We start from the raw sequence: 18,409 nt of genomic DNA, 5'->3' as shown, positions 1-18,409 counted from the left end.
GTACACATAGCTCATCATCGATTTGCATAAATACCCTTAAAAAATTGTAAATGGCAAAACATTGTCACGAATTAATTATAAATTCGAAATTCAATAAGGTTCAAAGTATAATTACTTTTAGTTTTATAGAGTTACACACAGCCTTGAATTATATTATATGAATACTTTCTTCATTTCATTTCAAAGATAATTTTCTTCACTTCGAGTAAGCTCCACGTGCGAAACGAAGACCGGCCTCGAATTAAACACGATTATTGGAATCCTTGACACGGTGACGGCTTGTTAATCGCGTGGAACGCGTGTTTTAAGAAAAATAGTAATCCTCATAGTTAGCCTTGTCGCCAAACATTGCTGATAACGCCGTAATAATAGAAAATTAGCAGAAAATGTATAAGCGTATATTTCCCGATCCTTGAGCCTTTATGTCCTTTGCGCGGTCGACGATCGATTTGATTCATCGCAATCATTTTTTATGGATAACGAAGGATAAGTGACGCGTGCGATTATTATTTTTTATTATTCAGAATACAGGCAGTCCGAGGAACATACCGATAACGTTGCAAATTGGCAAATGTTTGTGACGAGAGATCAGCTCCGAAATTGTTAATAAATTGCATTAGCAAACATTGCAAGGCTTGCTTTGGAAAATTTTTGAGACAATCCAGATTGCACCTTGCGGCGCGCGTTCAGATAGAATCAAAAGTTAATCGAGGGTAGAAAACCTGTTACACCGTGACCAAGAAAAATAGTAACATCTCAGTCTGCGGACGATGCGGCGATGATGCGAGTACAGTGAACCTGAGCTGTTATGATAGCATGCGTACAGCGTAAGTGCAACCTTGCCGTTGAAAGTAGCAAGGTCGTTTCTTTTCTCCCGCCAATTCCACTTTTGCCCTCTCTGCCGAGGATGTATGATACTGGTGTACAGCGTATAGTGGCGTGGGAATGACGCGAGAAGTCATACCAGGTATCCGAGATATCCGAGATAATTTGTAATTACCAAGAAGATATATAATTAGAATATTACAAGACATATACCTTTTGCGCGTGGGGAAACGTGCTCTTAATATTTAAACACTTGTATAAAACAATAGTAATAAAATTCAAATATGTAAATGATCATAATATTAACTAAAGACTTTGAAAACCTACTTTTCCTCGTTACTTAGTTAGGATTCATTCCCGTTTATGTCAGTTACATTAAATACGTATTGTTATGAAAAATGATGTGTTATGTTTTATTATTCAGCCTTTCAGTTTATTATTCATGCAACCTTGCATTGTTCGATGAAATCTTAATAAGGTGAATTCCTCTCAAAATAGTTAGCGATAACCGCATTGTTTATTGTGGCATACTAATTATTACCTTGTATTATTACCATGTACTTTACGAGTACCTACTGTGTATAACTCAACACGTGAATGTACGTACAGCGGAAAGATTTCACTCTTGAATGATTTTTTATCTGAGAATGGAATGGAATTAAAATTAAAAAAGTTGTAATGAATTAAATTCGTAATTAATTCGAATTTAATTTATATTTGTTTAAATAGCAGTTATATAATACGATCTTTATGAAGATATAAAATATTTTTAAGTTGCACCATATATGTATTTTAAGAAAATTAATATAAATCTTTAGACGTGTGTATATAAATCAATTATAACTCATAATTAGTTTTACGTATGGAAGTGCTCTTGTTCCAAAGTGAAAAGTTTTCATCGCGGTTTTCGTCGCGAGTACAAAGTGCGATATAAACTTGTCGCTAAATAAATTAATGACGCATGACGTTACAAAAATTCCCATGACATCCGTCAGTGAGATTAAAGATTTCTTCGTAGTTAGCAACGTCATCCACAACGTCCCTTGTAGCGACGCGTCGCAATTAAAGGGACGCCTGTAAATTGCACGCGCGAATCTTTTCTCGACCCCCTCGGCTTCTCGCCCGTCCTCGAATCCTTACACGTCTCTCTGCGCCTTTTTTTCAATGCTCCCTTCATTTGCTACTACAATCACATGTAGGTATCCCGCAGATCTATCATTCGTCGTGCGTAAATCCGTCACCGACACCACCAGCTTCGCTAAGGTTCAAGGCTTTCTCGGTATATACGCGCCGTATATATCTCTAGGAAAATGAGAAAGCCGCAGGTGTGAAGGCATGGTTTAAATAGAGCATAATTACGAAGCCGCGGTGAATCAATATGGAATCGGCGTGCTCGCAGTAAGAACCTTGTTTGACACAATTAATGACCACAATGAGCTGTCGATGTAATGAGCACAGCGTAAAATTTATATTTCTTTAAACAGTAATTTTTTTAACGCGACATACTGTGCATGTGGATACACGGTTAAATTCGTACTGTGTCAAGTTATACCTAATTTTTGTCATTTTCAATTCGAATCATTCCTATAGATCGCCACTACTCCTACTCAATATGTCGTTAATTTAATTCAAACAAAGTTAATTCGGCTAAACCGATGGAGTTAAAATAGTGCTTTGTGTTAAAATAATAAATGTTGATACACATGGTAGTTAAAAAGAACAAAATGTTATTTAACAAGGTATTGGTTTATTTTTATTTCACGACTTAAAGAATTTCGTGCCATGGATTAATATCATCATGATTCGTATTGGATGATAATGCGGTGAGGAAAAATAATATTTTATCGAATATCTTTTTCTATACAGGGAATGTGATTAAACATGTAATTGTCGCGAGTCCATTTCGGATTTTCCCTTAACCGGCAAATTTTTATCTCCCACTTCAGAATGGTTGCTCAAGGCTAAACTTTCCGGAAGCATTGCACATTAAAATTAATGACGGAAACATTCCTCGTGTCATGTAACGAATAAAATATATTTGTGATTATATATGTTTTCTTTGGTAAAGATTGTTTTTTTACAGGATTTACATGAGATTCTTTCTTGATATTGGATTTCTTATGACAATTTATAAATAATATAAGAACTTTTTTATTGCATTAAATATTAAAAAACATTTGTTAATTAATTATTTACTTTTATAAATCCGGAACTTGATTGTGAAAGGTGTATCAGCCGATGTAATGTAGTAGACTTTTTTAAGCATTAGAAGAAATGGAAAAGCCTCACACTTGTATGAGTCGTTTGTTACATATATACATCTACAACATATTTGTTGTGTGTAACAAATCTTAGATTGCAACTTTCTAAAGATATCCAATAGTTGTTCTTTTCGCATTTATTCTGATCATCGCTCAATATCTCATAGCAAAAATTTATTGCGCTTTATGCGCAATTTTCAATTTGCGCAGCGATAGTTAGGTAACGTGTCAGGACTGTCAGGATCCGCACGATCCACTCGATGCACGTGCGGCGTTTCTTTATGGCGGCATCAGACCGAAAATCAATTTTGAGACCGGTATCGATTAAGGCTGCTGCCGTTTATAGATTACGAAATACTGCACGGCTGTACATAATGCATTATGCGCTTGCGAGCGGGCCTGTTTACCTCTCGGCCGGATCGGTTTCAATGCCAAGATCGAACGACGGATTTGATCGGCCGCGAGGCTCCTCCGAGCTCCGATCTGGGCGTACGAAGCGCGGAATGTCGAGCCAAATACAGCAGCCGTTTCGGCCGTGACGTGAATTCGCGATCGAACGGGATAAGGGGAATATTTCGGCAGCGGTCGTTTACATTGTGGGCATGTCACGAGTATTGTAAGACCCGCTTGTGACCGGGTGAAACAGTTACGTGACGACCAACGTCGACGATCGTATAACGATTACACGCGCGACATTGATCTTCGCTCCGATTTCAATTACATCACTAAGCCCGGTTTCCACCAACGTGATTTAATCTAATCGGTCGATTAAACTCACTCTTCATCTCTTTCCAACTGTCCCCCTAGAAAAAGACGAAGAGTGAGTTTAATCGACCGATTAGATTAAATCACGTTGGTGAAACCGGGCCTAAAAGGGCCACTTCGACCAAACTCCGATTAACTTAATCGTTGATTAGTCCATTGGAAATGACCAACCGCATTTGTCAATCTGTTTAATGAGCAAAATACGGATTGGTCATTTCCAACCGACTAATCAACGATTAAGTTAATCGGAGTGTGGTCGAAGTGGTCCTAAATGTCAACAGTCATATTCTTCATGTTATTTTTATAATTTTAGACTGCTTACGATATTTCGCGGTTAAGGAACAGGTGCAGGCGCAGCAAACTGCGCTCGTCTTATCTATATATATATATATGCGCCACTTTTTCGTTTGCATCTGAATACGCTCACGAACTTATTCAGAATGAACAATATGTGGAAGGTGTCGCTTGACAAAAAGGTTTCTTTTGATTAATTTACATACCAGATGTCAGAACATGCGCGCTTAAGCGAGAAACTAGATGTTTTTACACTATCACTGGAACTTTTTAAAATCGTATACTGAAATGTAAAATGAATAAATTCGCAACACTAAGAAAATGTAATACGCAAAAATATGTAAACGCGTGCGTTGCATGTTCCATAATAAAATATTGGAAAAGCATAATTAGCGCGCATATAATAACAACGTGTTTATTGATTATCGACCGTCGCTTTTGTAATAGGTCGTTCACTTTACGTTGATGTGACTGTAAAAAATAAGAGTTGTACACATTGTTAGATTCATAGTGTCAAATTAAAAATTATACTCAATTTGAATCATTTTTAACCATTTCTATAAGTCACTACTGCTCGATAGGTTAATTTAATTAAAACAATGTTAATTTAACTAAATCAATGGAGTTAAAATAATATTGTTTTGTGTCAAAATAATAAATTTCACATGGTAGTTAAAAATAACAAATATCTTAGTTTAAATTTCATCCTTTAATATTTAACAGTGTAAAAGCCTTATAGCATGAAATATTCGTGTTTTAATTTTTCACGTGCATTATTAGACGATAAATATAATTTTACGATGAAAATTATTAGAAGGAGGGGATTTATATTTAAATTGTTATTTGCTCTTCTCCTATTTATTATTGCAATAAACACACAATCACATCGTCCAAGACGTATGAGTAGCGAGTGATCGTTATGAGTTAATAGTTTAATGAAATGACTACATAGATAAGGATCGAAAATAAAATATGAATTTACGTCGCGTATAAAACCGGTAATGAGGTACACATCGTAATAAATTATGAATGTACCTCTGACAATTTTTGTTGTATAACGTGACGTATAACACCTGATAACGTGTAATATACTCGATTGAGTTTTTGATTTCAACAACTGAATGAAAAGCGTTAAGAGAATTTCACGTTTTACGAGAATAAAACTGAGATGTCCATAAAGCATGTAGATTAGTAATGCCAAACACGATAATTACGCGCATTATCTCGGTATTTAAAAAAAGAATTACAAACATTTGGGCAACTTCGCGCGTCGTTTGATTATCAATTATCGACTCCGACGCGGGGCCTTGGGGAACCGAGCTCCGTTATCTGATGCATTATAATCGCGGTGTATTTATGAGGCTGCTTAAATTTTCGGGCCAGTAACGCCTCGGACACCGAAATTTATGCTAATCACTTCCCCCCCTTCGTTAAAAATCCGCCAATCTATTTCCCACAAGGAAGCGAAGAAATGCCCGACGATATTTCTATATACGAAAATTCAGAACTGCGGATGATAAATTATATCTGCGTCGGTCACTCTTGATGATCTCGAAAACGTTCAGTTAAAACGGAATTCATTTGCTCTCATTTAAACACGAACAAACGCTGTTTTGTTCATTCGCCGGTACCGCAGTATCTTCCGCACATGTGCAACTCCCTAAAGATTAATCGATTTAATCACTTTTCGCTAACGAGCTAACGTCTCCAACTTGCGCAAATTTTCAAAAAAATGCGCGTCTACGCGCTTTTCACATTTTCAATTTTTACAATTTAAAAGAAAAACGCGAAGGACGTGTGCGCCGAAAGCGCACGGATTTCCGTTCACTTTCGCAAACGTGAAAAAGACAATAACGTGGACTCACGTTTCGATGCATTCGGCAAAGAAATTCCGTCGTCTGTCAGTCGTCCGTCATCTCGCGAACTCTTCCGTTTCCTGGGGGGGCCCCCCCGTGGATCCCTCGTGGTCCTCGGGAACTCGCGTCGCAGCGCGTGAGCCGCAAACTTTTCAGTAACTATTCTGAAAATCGGTTGCTGATCGTGGCACGTTCCCGAGAGGGAGTAAGTCCTGAGGACGCGGATGGCTCCTACTTATAAAGACTTGGCCAAGACTTGGCTCTCCAATTGGCCTGCCCCGGTGTGCGTGGAGCACACCGGGCACGCGTGTGTGCAATGTGTACAGGCATATAGCGGCCGCGTGCAGGTGGTGGAAGGGGGCACAAACCGTGTCCCGATCGTTACACGCTCGATGTTACACATTACACCGGGGAGCCGCCGATGCCGTCCAGGAATTCGCGCCTCTTCACCGGGGAATGCGACACCGCGTCTCGCGTGCGTCCGTTGAATCGCATTTCTCGCATTCGAGCTAGTTACCGCCGCATAGAATTAGCAAGCGTTAAGCGCCTCGTGCGTATAGAACTCTCGCGTGAGAAACGAAATATATAACGAGATTCGCGATTTCTCAATTATCTCCTTTTAGCAAAAAAATGTCCCTCGACTCGTGAGCGAAGAATACGCGACTATGCTTTTCTCGTTTTCAGTTTTTTATATGATTTAATAGAAAAAAAACGTGAAGAATGTCTTCATCGCGTGCCCCCATTGCAATTAATACATGTCAACGTTATTCCATACAAAAGTGTACTTTTTGTGGAGCAAGCCGGAGCCTATACCAGCATTTCTCGATTCTCGAGGACAGTCGGCAGCGGTATTTTTGTGTCTTACGCAGGGTAGCTATCGTTTAAGGAGTAAACTGCGGAGCAGGTTTCATTAATTCGTGCGCGAAGACATCCGATACTGATAGAAGTCGGAGTTGAACGTACCCCAAGGCTCACGCGAAGGAGGGGGGGGGGGAACCACCGTCGTCGTTGTCGCGGCATGCCGATCTCGTGAAAAACGGATACGAAAGCGAGTCGTAGACGCGGCGCGTCGACATCAGGAAAGTAAAGCCAATGCGTTGCAGCATCCAGGATCGAGTTATGTATATAGACCGTCGCGATTCGCGATCCTTCTGTTTCTCGGCCTTGATCGCGCGCCGGGTGCATCTTCTGTGCCAACCCGCGCGCGCGTGCGTTTTTTCGCGCCACGTCGCGGCGCCGATACGGTTTTCCCTGCCCGGATCGGCCCGTGGAACAGGTTCCCCCAGGTTTCCCCGCTATTTATATCAGCGGTAATGAATCTGATAGAGAAATATTTTTTTTTTTAAATAAGTTATCCGAGTAGCCGCGAGTCACGCAATGAATGAAAAGGGAGGATCAATGACATTATTGAATCGTTCACCTAATTACCCAATCAACCATTATTAAAAACGTCTTCGTTATACGTGTTACAGATACCTAATATCTGTGAACCCAAAACTAAATGGAATATGTACGAAGATACAAGTTTGTAAATTTGACAAAATTCATCGTCAAATAAATTTAATTTTTAAACGAATATTTATTTTATTACGCAAAATATTGCTTAAAGGTAACATTTATTGTTGCTTCGATAAAATTCATAATCAGAATATTAAACGAAACATTATGTTAATTCGTACAAATACCGAAGTTGTCAACAAGTGAGACCGATGCTCTAATAACGATCTTGTTCCACATTCTTTATCTGAGTAACGACGAATAAATGAAGAAGAAAAGTAGCATATTTTGCGACTCCTTCCAATCCAGTGTTTACCAGGAGGATTTACGAAGAGCGCCTCGAATAATGAGAGACCGACATTACTATTTATGGGCTATGATTGGGCTATCGTGGTATGATTTTTTTTTCTATCAAGGTCAATCGTTAACTTAAATTACAGATGACGTCGATGACGGTCACTGCTCCGGCGCGGTTCGACGAACTTCGCGCGACAGGATGCTGCAAAAATTATAAGAATCGACTATGAAAACATGGGACGCGGACGAGAGTGTGAAAAAAAAAAGATACGATAAAGACGAAAATGTTCGGACCCCGTGACGTACCCGAGGTCGCGATTATCAGCGATCATCAACGATTGTTCTTCGCATGCCGTACCTATCCCAAGTAACGAGGAATCCCGTGGGAACGTGGGGGACGACGGTCGCTCATTTATTTTCTATCTACGCCGTACAAACATTCTCGAGGACAACTAGCAGCGGCAACGAGAAGCATTGAACTTTCCGGTTGCCGCAGCTTCCGCAGAGCCTCCAGCCTCGTCCCCGCGTTCCGGATAATCGATTTCCTTTATCATCTCCATTTAAAGTAAATGCGGATAAATCTTTTAATATTCTTCTTCTTCTTTTGATGCCGGCTAACCGGTTTTCAAGTCGCGCTAGTTTGTTCCCACACAATTTGCGTTAATATTTAGATTCTTAATTATGTTCTATACATCTAACAATAAGACTGTACCGATGATAAATCCTTAAATAAAATAGTGAAATAGAGTTGAAGCGATATACTGTGAGTAACAAACGAAAGCTTATTATTACAATGAATTATATTTTCCTTCAAATTTCTTTTTGTATTAAAACTTTATTATAGATTTTTGAACAGTCAATTTTTAATAGATATTAAAAATCCATATATATTAGTATACCGTTCGAACTGTTTTGAAGCTTAAAACATTTCCGTCACATATTTAAAATTATTGAAATTGTGTGTGTTCGCAGGATTAATTTAATTAAATATTTTCCCCGAGCTGGCCTTGTAAAACACTACGAAACATCCTGCATGAAACGCTCGTTTTTTATACATATAATGTTTCTCATAAAATATTCCACTTAATTATATTTATTCTACCATGTGTATTTTATGCAACATTTGGATCTCGCTGTGCGTCACTTTTCAAAAACGTGTGTGTGTGCTCTGCTACCTTCTGAAACTTACATTAAGGGGCAAACTGCCCTTGTACACACACGAACTAAACGTATGCACAGAAAGGGAGTACAATGGATCGTACTTCAAGGTATACGCTCGCCATAAACGTTCCGAGGAAAAATCCCGGAGTCGTGGGTCCTTCGCCGGGACGTGCATGATCCCCGTGTCGAAGAAAGAAACGATCCATTCTACGGAGGAAGGACTCTGAATTAACGAGCCGCGGAATAAAGCACGGAAGTACCATCAGCATGACCCATGAATTATTCGTTCATAAAGACAGACGCGCGATTCACCTGTCTCCAGGATTTTTATTTTGTTTAACGTAATAACGGCAGCTAACACGAACGTTTGCGCGCAACGGTGACTCCTCGCTACTATTCATCATTCATATTACTTTCCTTTCCGCGTTCGCAATTTATCGATTTGAGGAAAATCCATCTTTATTTAGTTAAAAACTTGAATTTAAACGATTTACTTGCTTTATTCAAACTTAAAAAAGCAAGTATTGATAATTTATCGAATCAACACTTTATTGCAAATGAAGTTCGTTCAAGAAAAGTTGAGGATATTGGATGCTTTGCAATTATTAACTTTTTAAAAAAGTTAAAAAAATTTGACGAACAAAATCTGCATTATCAAGCTCAGTGTTTACAGCTTTTCTTGAACGAACTTCATTTGCATGCTTGTAATTGCTTGATAACGTGTTGATTCGACAATTTGTCAATGTTTAATCATCGTTTACGCTGCGTCGACGACTATGTAATCATTATATCTCGAAGGTAGTGATTTAAGTATACAATGACGCTCGCGTCATTAAGAAGACCAAAAGGGTTTAGCTCAGACACGCATATGTATTTAAAAGATGGACTATCCTGTCGACACGCGAACACATAGGCACGGGTAGAGGCCGATGATTTATGAGTTACGGAGATCTCAAGCCACCTTTAATATTCCAAGTATTTTCGCGTGCTTGTCTTATATATTTCTATATGATGTACAGTTATTAAGCACACGTACACACGCACACACATTCGCAATTGAATATATATACTGGACGAGTTGTTCTTTTAATACAGTTATTTATTTTGAAAATTTAATTCGCCCAACTCGCGCATCCTCGTCGAGTTAAGGTCGCAGATTATTTATGTTCGTACTGTGCAAAGAAACTCCGCAAAGACTAAAAAAAAAATATTACATTTGATCATATAAAGCTAAAAATTCATGGAAAAAACATCTTCTGGTGAAAGCGATAAATAGTGGAGCAAAGCATTTTATTCAATTTACACTATTAAATATTAAAGGATGAAATTTTTAAATCAATATCTTGAGTTAAACATTTTGTTATTTTTTATTTTAACACAAAACAGTATCTTAATTCCATTGGTTTAATTAAATTAATATTTTTCTAGTTTAAAATGACACAAATTGAGTATAATTTCACACCGTGATAATAAATTAACATGTAAGATCATTGGGATTATTTTCTATCCCTCCAATCATTATCCTTATCGAACGCGTTGAATGACAACGTAGCGACAGCAGGTTTGCTTCTTACAAAATCGGCATAAAAGTGAAAAAAAAAAAAAAAGAAGACGAGAGGATACGTCGTCACACACGCAACGACGAAGCGTCATAAAGACCGCTCCGTTTCTCTCGCGGTTTTTTCGCCGCGCGAACGTCGATGTCACGGACGAGGAAGAAAAAAAAGAAGAGGAGAAGAAGCAAGAAGAGGAGCGTAGCCGAGCGGTTGGAAGGCTTCGGGTATACACCGGGTACCTTAGCGGCTTATAAATAACCGGCGCGCCTCCTTCGCGTCCCTTCGCGCACTTTTCTCTGCCCCCTTCCGCGCGCGCAATGCGCGCGTACCCCACCGTCTCGCGCGGGTTTTTGCGTTCGGGGACCCCGTAATTCAGGTTCCCCCGCACGTACGCCGTGCGCGCAACGCGAGGGTAATTAACGTCGGTGTTGAGAAAACCGCCGCGCCGCCGTGACCGCCGTCGCCGCCGCGCCGGTTTCGTCCGGCACAAAAAGGAGCACCGAGAATTTCGGATGTTGATTCTCCGAGTCGGTTTTTACGGGGCAGCGACACGTTGTTCGACATATACCGCGCGCCCGTGCACGAGCGTAACCGCATTACTGATGCATGGCGATGCGAAAAGTGTTTCTTGGTACCGCGAAAAAACGAAGGGAGACGCGCGGGGTCCGTAACTCCCCTCCCGGATCGGCCGGATCGGCCGGACCGGCCGGTAGTTACGGACCGCACGAATTCATTAGGGCGACGATTATTTACTGCCGCGCGGCGGAGGGGGACCGAGAAGACGCATCTCTCTAATCTCCCGAAGGCCCGAAGCTCTCATTAGAAAAATCTATCACTTGTCAAATAATTATACATTGAGCGCGTGTATCTCTTTTATTCTTTGTAGATTCGATCTGTTGAGTTAGTAGTTCGGGCGTTTATAGATTGTGCGATAGGGAGAGGGCCAAATAATTATATAAGAGATGAAAATCTCTCGGAAATATGAGATCCGCGATTAAAAAAAAAGTGAGTTAATAAATAAAATTTTTAAACTACAAACTCAGCCGCAAATATATATATTTTTGCGAGGTACTCTAAATTCGCCACCTCAGTGACTCGATATGCAAATGATAACGTGGAATCGGGGCGCTACAATATTTTGGGGACAACGGACCGCTAATCGGTATTTTCGAGAGGACCGCACACCGTGGATATATACACGGTGGTAATAATATAACTCATCCCGTTTAAAGTGTCGCCTATCACGCCTGTGATTGGTTTACCGCTATTTAACACGATATCGATCATCTTCGAGAGGAGATCAATTTAAGGGGGGCCGGGAGCGAGAAAGGGCCATTTCGGGGGTCCGCGCGATATCGGCAAAAGAACCAGCAGGTATAACGCTTTCACGTATGTGTATGTGTGAGTAGCTGTGCAACGAGAAGCCTGCTCCCGATAAAAAATGCAATAGATAATTTAGTAGATCGATCGAAGGGAAAGAGCAAAGAACCAACCCAGTCGAGAAGTATCTTGACAAGATAATTGCAAAGATTTAAAGAAAAAATAAAAATGTTGAACAATGAATAACGTCATTTTTAGGAATCTTAATAAAATGTGTAAAGCGTGGCTTTGCAGCGTATCGTTTTCTGAGTATTCATGCTAATTTTGTTTTTAAAATAATATTGTTACGTATCATCGGGCATTACAAATGCTTTCATGGGTTTAATCCGTTACACTAATAACGCAATTTATTTTTACGCTTTGACATATGCTACAGTGTTGCAAATAATAACACTTTATGATATTTATGCAAACGTTTTTAAATTTGCGTGTCACACCGCAAACACTCTGTCCTAACTTCTACTAATATCATGGAGTCACATTTCAGAGCACAAAGAAGAAATGAACCATGACATTTTTATACACACAATCATCGAAATAATTTTTTCGAAATCCCCTAATATTGTACTGTAAAGCATTTAAAAATATCGCCTTAAATATAGCACATTTGTTTTGCATTTTATTTATTTAAATTCCTCTATACTGCACTGCGGCGAATGCCATTGTAACGAGTAGGGAAGAAACGTTTTGCCACCCAAGTACCGTTGGAAAATTTAGATAAGAAAGTCTCGTACTTCTAACGGATCTTGCGAAAAGAAAAAAAATCTATCTATCTACCCACACAAGGCAAACCTGGTTCTAGCGGTCGCGGAATCAACCGTAAAGGTGTCACTGATCGATTCCAGAGGATGACGCTGCTCCGTTCATTTATTCCGCGCACAGCGGAGCGTCCTGCTTGAAAGATTCATTCAGCATTCCCGACATTTTTTCCCCTGACAGTCCAACGGAATCGGCGAACGCAGTTCTCTATCCTTAATTCCAATCTAAAAATTGTCAGAGTATCGCTCGCATGTCGGCATAAATCCACGCCTATAGCGCTCGTAACTGTCCGACGGCTTCGATAAAGCTCAGCTATTGTTATTGCGAAGTGTCGAGCTCGATGGAATTCCATCCTTCAAAATCCTCCGTTTTTCGACGTTCCCAGTCACTATGCCCTTGCGCGGTTTTCTTTTCCTCCCACCCTACGAACGATTGCAGCTGAAACCGATAATCATGCAAGGTCACTTCTCTCCTCGTATTGTTCTTGCTCGCGGGTTTTCTGCGCCTCCTCGGAATCATCTTCGTGCCATGCCGCTTCCCGCATCCTTTGTTCGGTGCCCGGCTCCTTCGTTCGATCCCATCGGATCCAAGGACGGGACTGAATCACAGCCTCATGTCGACTATCATTAACGGTCTATAAAATTCTGTTCATCGCACTTATCTTGCGGCCGTTGCTTCAAGAAGATCTATGGGTACAATTTTTTTTTCCGATAATCCGAATTGTTTTCTTAGAAACTCTCGACATTTACAGCCAATCGGAAATCTTCTTTATCTTTGTCGTATTATAGCGATACGTTAGAATAAGCTGCGTAAGGTAAGACTAGTGAAAATAAGTCACAAATGAGTAACCGTTACCTATAGCTTGGACACAATCTATAAAATCCAATTATAATTAAATTCAATTATAATTATATCGACATTGCTTCCTCGACTTTTATTAAGAAAAGATTGACTCCGTCAGCTGAATAATCGGAATTCACGAATAAAATGTATCTATCCTATATATATATTTAATATCATGATGTAACATATATATATATATATATCACTGACGCTGTTAGCTATAAATTTTTGGGTGGACTTTGGAAACTACAAAAACAAAAATAAATACACAAATAAAAAATAAAAGAAGTATCTACATTTTAAAGTTTAACTAACAGCGACCGTAATATGATATTTCATTTAAAAAGGATATTTGTAATAAATATTTTCAGATTCGAGAGTAGGACGTTTTTACAGTAATATGTCTTTACGGTCAAAGATATTTCCGGGAATGTCGATTCACATTTATGTCATCAGATTGATGTCACCTTGTCAAATCCAGTTCGTACGCAGGTGCATGGCGACGCTCATCCTTGACCCAGAAAAGGACTGGATTTCGTGACCGAAACCATCATTGGCTGTTGACAGCGATACGTTGGTATTTCACGGATCGAATTGGTTTTGCATATGTTCTTTTCGGAACTTTCCGAAGTTCTCCTTCTTTTTCATCGATCTCTTAAATATAGATGACACGGCGACAGGCATAAAATTTGTCGAACTTCACAACTTTTTCGTAGCAATTAATATTAACAATAAATAGCATCATTGCGATATACGTAATTAATGTAACGGGTTACGAGTTATATTCACGGGATCAAGGACATCTTCGTTCGGTTTAAGCATCAATCTTCATTAAATTTTCGAACACTCGCGTGTCTGCTTTTTTTATGCATGTAAGTATATCTTTTATTGCAAGCATACGTCGAGCGAGAATGTGAGATAATATACGAGCGTCCTTGTTTTACTTCTGTTACCGCCAAACTTATTCAATGACGCAGGTATTTCGACCGGACGTTCCCTTTGGGATTATTTAACGGACAAAGTGTAACGGCACCTTTACAAAAGAATTTAAAGGAGAGACATTATCATTTTCGGGTATTGTAATGGTACCACGACGATTTATATTGGTGGCGACGAGCACAAACAATCGTAACCGTGAATACCGTCGTGACTTTCAATGAATAAAACAACGATTAGGGAAATTGTATTTTAATTGTCTATGTAAAACGTGTAATAGTCATTCTTTACAAAGCTATTTGTAATAAAAGCTCGAGCTCGAGAATAGTTAATATCACGATACTGTGCTTTGTATGACATTTATAGACCAATTACACGAGGTTTAATGAACGGTATGATTAATAGATGGGTTTATCTCATCATTCAACTGAATGATCCGCTCCGAGATCGATCCGAGCCATGCTATGTTTATTTCCGTAATAATTACCTCCGCGGACTTGCCTCATCATAAACCATAAAGCATAATATCATTTCTTCTAAATGATCTAAACGCGCAGAAAGTGTCTCACAATCTCGCATTTTGGTAAAACAATTTTAGGTTTATTTTAAAAAAGTAGACACGCGAGTATCTGAAAATTTAATGAAGACTGATGCTCAAACCGGACGAAGATGTCCTTGATCTTGTGAATATAACTCGTAACCCGTTACATTAACCACAGTTTCTTTTCTTTCGCAGTTCTTTTTTTCAATTCCTGTAAGAGAGAGAAAGAGAGAGAGAGAGAGAGAGAGAGAGAGAGAGAGAGAGAGAGAGAAATACGATTTAATATCGTTATTATAATAGATACAATCAACTATTTATGATTTCTTTTTGTACATGTTGCGTGCAACAGTTTTTTGTTTCGTTTTAGAAACAATCTGTTCTTCCGTAAATTAATTTCCATTGCCAATGGAAATTAATGCTGGTTGCATAAAAATATGATGAAAACAAATTCGCGCATTTATTACACTTTAACCGTTTTCTCTTCCTCTCTCATAGAAAATATTTTAACCTACACATGACATTATAATACCATAAAATATAAAATTTGACAATATCGCAAAGCTTATCACTTCACAAATTTACGTGCGCATAAATATTTTTCCGAATGCTACGATATCGCACCATAAATTTTTACTTGCGTAATTCTTCCTTGTAGAATATTCAAATTATCTCAACGATAAAAGAAGCTGAAGGCTTCGCAGCGATAAACAAAATGAGGACGAGATGTTAAGAACGGAAAAATATACCTAACATATTGTATTTAATTCGAAATTTCGAAAATATCAACATTGTACACACAAACCATTTTAGATTTATGATATTTTATTTTAGATCGTTGAAGTTCTTGATCAATTTAGACTCTTTTATAAAATCTAAATAATCAGCTTTAATCTAATAAGAATTATAGTGCAATCACGCGAAGAGAGATACAATCTGAATTCGAACCTTTGAAACGGCATTCCGAGAAATCAGGCATTTTCCGAAATTTATTAACTCCTTATCACGAAGTGATGAAGGACGATGAAAGAAACTTGATTGAAAAACAGAAATATGCGGATGCGCACATTGAATTCTCGGATAACGCGCGGAATTACCGTTGCTTTTCATACGACAATGTATTTATTCGCGTCTATAATGCATTTTTTAACGTTTTTGTCGTGTAAATTTTCTTCACGATGATATTACTCGGTGGCCCGATGGGAGAATCTTTTAACGGTACATCGGCATGATACCCCTGCTGACTCGTCAATAAACAAATGCATAGCGGTGTGCAAATTAGTTGGGAGGTATGGCCTGCTTTTGGGGATTCCCATAAAAATAAGAGTAAGAAGCGTTGCTTCGGGATTCTTTTTTCGAAGAACCGTCAAGCATTATCCGCTTGTAATGCTATATTATATTCATTATTATTATCATCATTATGTATATTATATTTATTTTCTATTATTATCTCGGCGATTTACAATCAAAATCTTGCAATATTATGAAGGAAAATAACAAGATTTTAAAGAGAATTAAATTATTATTCCAAGAATAGTTTAATGATCCATGTTACTGAACCACTTTCATTTAACTTTAATATTTACATCTTTAAACAAAAACCTATATAAATCAAATAATTTTTTCAAAATAAGTTATATTTCTATAAAAATAATAATCGTATTTCTTACAGAGTTGAATATTTTCGAGAATTAAAATCTGTACTTTCAACATTTCTAAGCATATATTATTTGGCAACGTGCTGTTTACGTGTATCTTGCGCACGAATGCAGCCGCAAGGTTCACATGAAGCGTGTACGCCAATGGCAATAAGGAAATTCATATAATTCCCGAATCCGATTTCGGTCACGTGGGCGCGGATTTTACGGTCGAAACACAGTTAACCGTCGAGTTCGACCACTTCTGGTGCCGACACACAATATATGTGTAAGGCGTCCTACGATTTCTCGGAAAAGATGATTCTTTTCAATATATAAGGTCCTTTAAAATCTAGCAAATTAAATTTTGAAGATGCCGATAGAGCTAAATCTAGGCTAACAGAATCTTTAATTTACGATTCCTAATTCGACATCGACATAGTCCACGTCGAATGTTAAAAATCTACTGGAAGTGTTACAAAATAATTTGCACAAAACAGACGATGGACCGTAGGCGTCGTGTTAATCTGGAACGCGATTGTCAGTCATTAAATAGATATTTAAAAATGGAACGGGAGATTCAATCGGATGGGAGACCGCCGCGCCGGATGTAAATCGTCGCGTGGACCGCAAAAGTCAGCTGTAGGCTGTAGGTCGAAGTCCTTGGCTCAGGAGTCACTCACCGTGAAGATATTTCTCTCGTCCTCTTAATGACGACGCTCGCGCAACATCGTTGATCTTGAACTTGATCTTTCATCGCTTGTCCGTCGCAATTAAACGAAATCGATCATTAGATGTGACAGGATCGTTATCAGGCATCGCGTACTAGCTTCCTGGAAAATAGTAAGCGCGAACGTTAATTAATTCTCCAACTTAGAATCGATATAGGATAGATATCAATGATAATTATGGATTCGTGAAGATTAAAGAAATGCAAATATAAGAATACGATACTTCAAATTTACGGTGCTTTGTATTATTGAATGAGAAATTTAGAGATTAAGTCGGATAATTGTATGATTGAATTTATAATTAATTGAATTATACAAATATACTGTGGCTATCGATATTTATAATCGCCAGGAAAAAGTGAATTATTGCGGTATGTATTTATTTCTTTTTATGTAAATAAGTTGATATAATAAGTCATTAATACGATACGATACAGCGTATCGTATTAATAATTAATATCCATCGCCGTAATTTTTTCTAATTTAATCGTTGAATAATTCAAGATGATACAACGAGTAAAAACGTATCGAGATATTCTATCGGGATAATCCTTCTAGGCATAATTTTTTACAGTTACATGTTTTGTGTAATATATGTATCTTATTCGGTATATTCATACAAATAAAAATAACATATTTTGAATATGGCGACGAAAATAATTCGTAGAAATATCCTTCCTAAAGTTATTTCAAACAAGATAGAGCGTGTAAATATTTTTCTGACCCACTACGCGTCTCGTATTTAAATCGAAATATTTAATAAACCTACCGAGATAAATATTAATGTCGGCTACTCGAAATAATATACATACGTTTACGTAACGCAAATTACGAGCCGGTTTTGACAGACAGGAGGCGAGGCGTGTATCGAATTAAGACTTCCGAAAGATCGTCAGAGGGGCTGACGAGATCGAGCGAGAAGATGGTCATCAGTGAGTCACGAAAGTATACAGAACGATGGATGAACATGCGACGAGGGTGAAGAACTCTCGAGCGTGAACCCAAGCGAGTTTCTTGTTTACGAAAAGAAGTACTAAGTCGCGGAAAGGTTCGGAGATCCGGGTCCGATGATC

The 18,409-nt window shown here is 38.5% G+C and overlaps 1 protein-coding gene across 3 annotated transcripts in view; it reads right to left on the bottom strand.

Moving 5' to 3' along the window:
- LOC143896228 (uncharacterized) overlaps positions 1-18,409 on the bottom strand; it is a 37,664-nt gene that overhangs the window by 11,183 nt on the left and 8,072 nt on the right. For 2 of the 3 annotated variants that reach the window (XM_077403901.1, XM_077403902.1), the window contains exon 3: positions 17,289-17,438. The gene's annotated coding sequence lies outside the window, so the exon portion shown is untranslated. Of the gene's footprint in view, positions 1-6,010; positions 6,222-17,288; positions 17,439-18,409 lie in introns of those variants that run through there. The other variant, XM_077403903.1, reaches the window with a different exon arrangement.

Source organism: Temnothorax americanus, unplaced genomic scaffold, assembly GCF_048541705.1.
Source record: "Temnothorax americanus isolate GAGA-0224 unplaced genomic scaffold, ASM4854170v1 Scaffold18, whole genome shotgun sequence".
In the NCBI taxonomy this organism is placed as follows: domain Eukaryota; kingdom Metazoa; phylum Arthropoda; class Insecta; order Hymenoptera; family Formicidae; genus Temnothorax; species Temnothorax americanus.
This window is presented reverse-complemented; position numbering and strand designations above follow the sequence as displayed.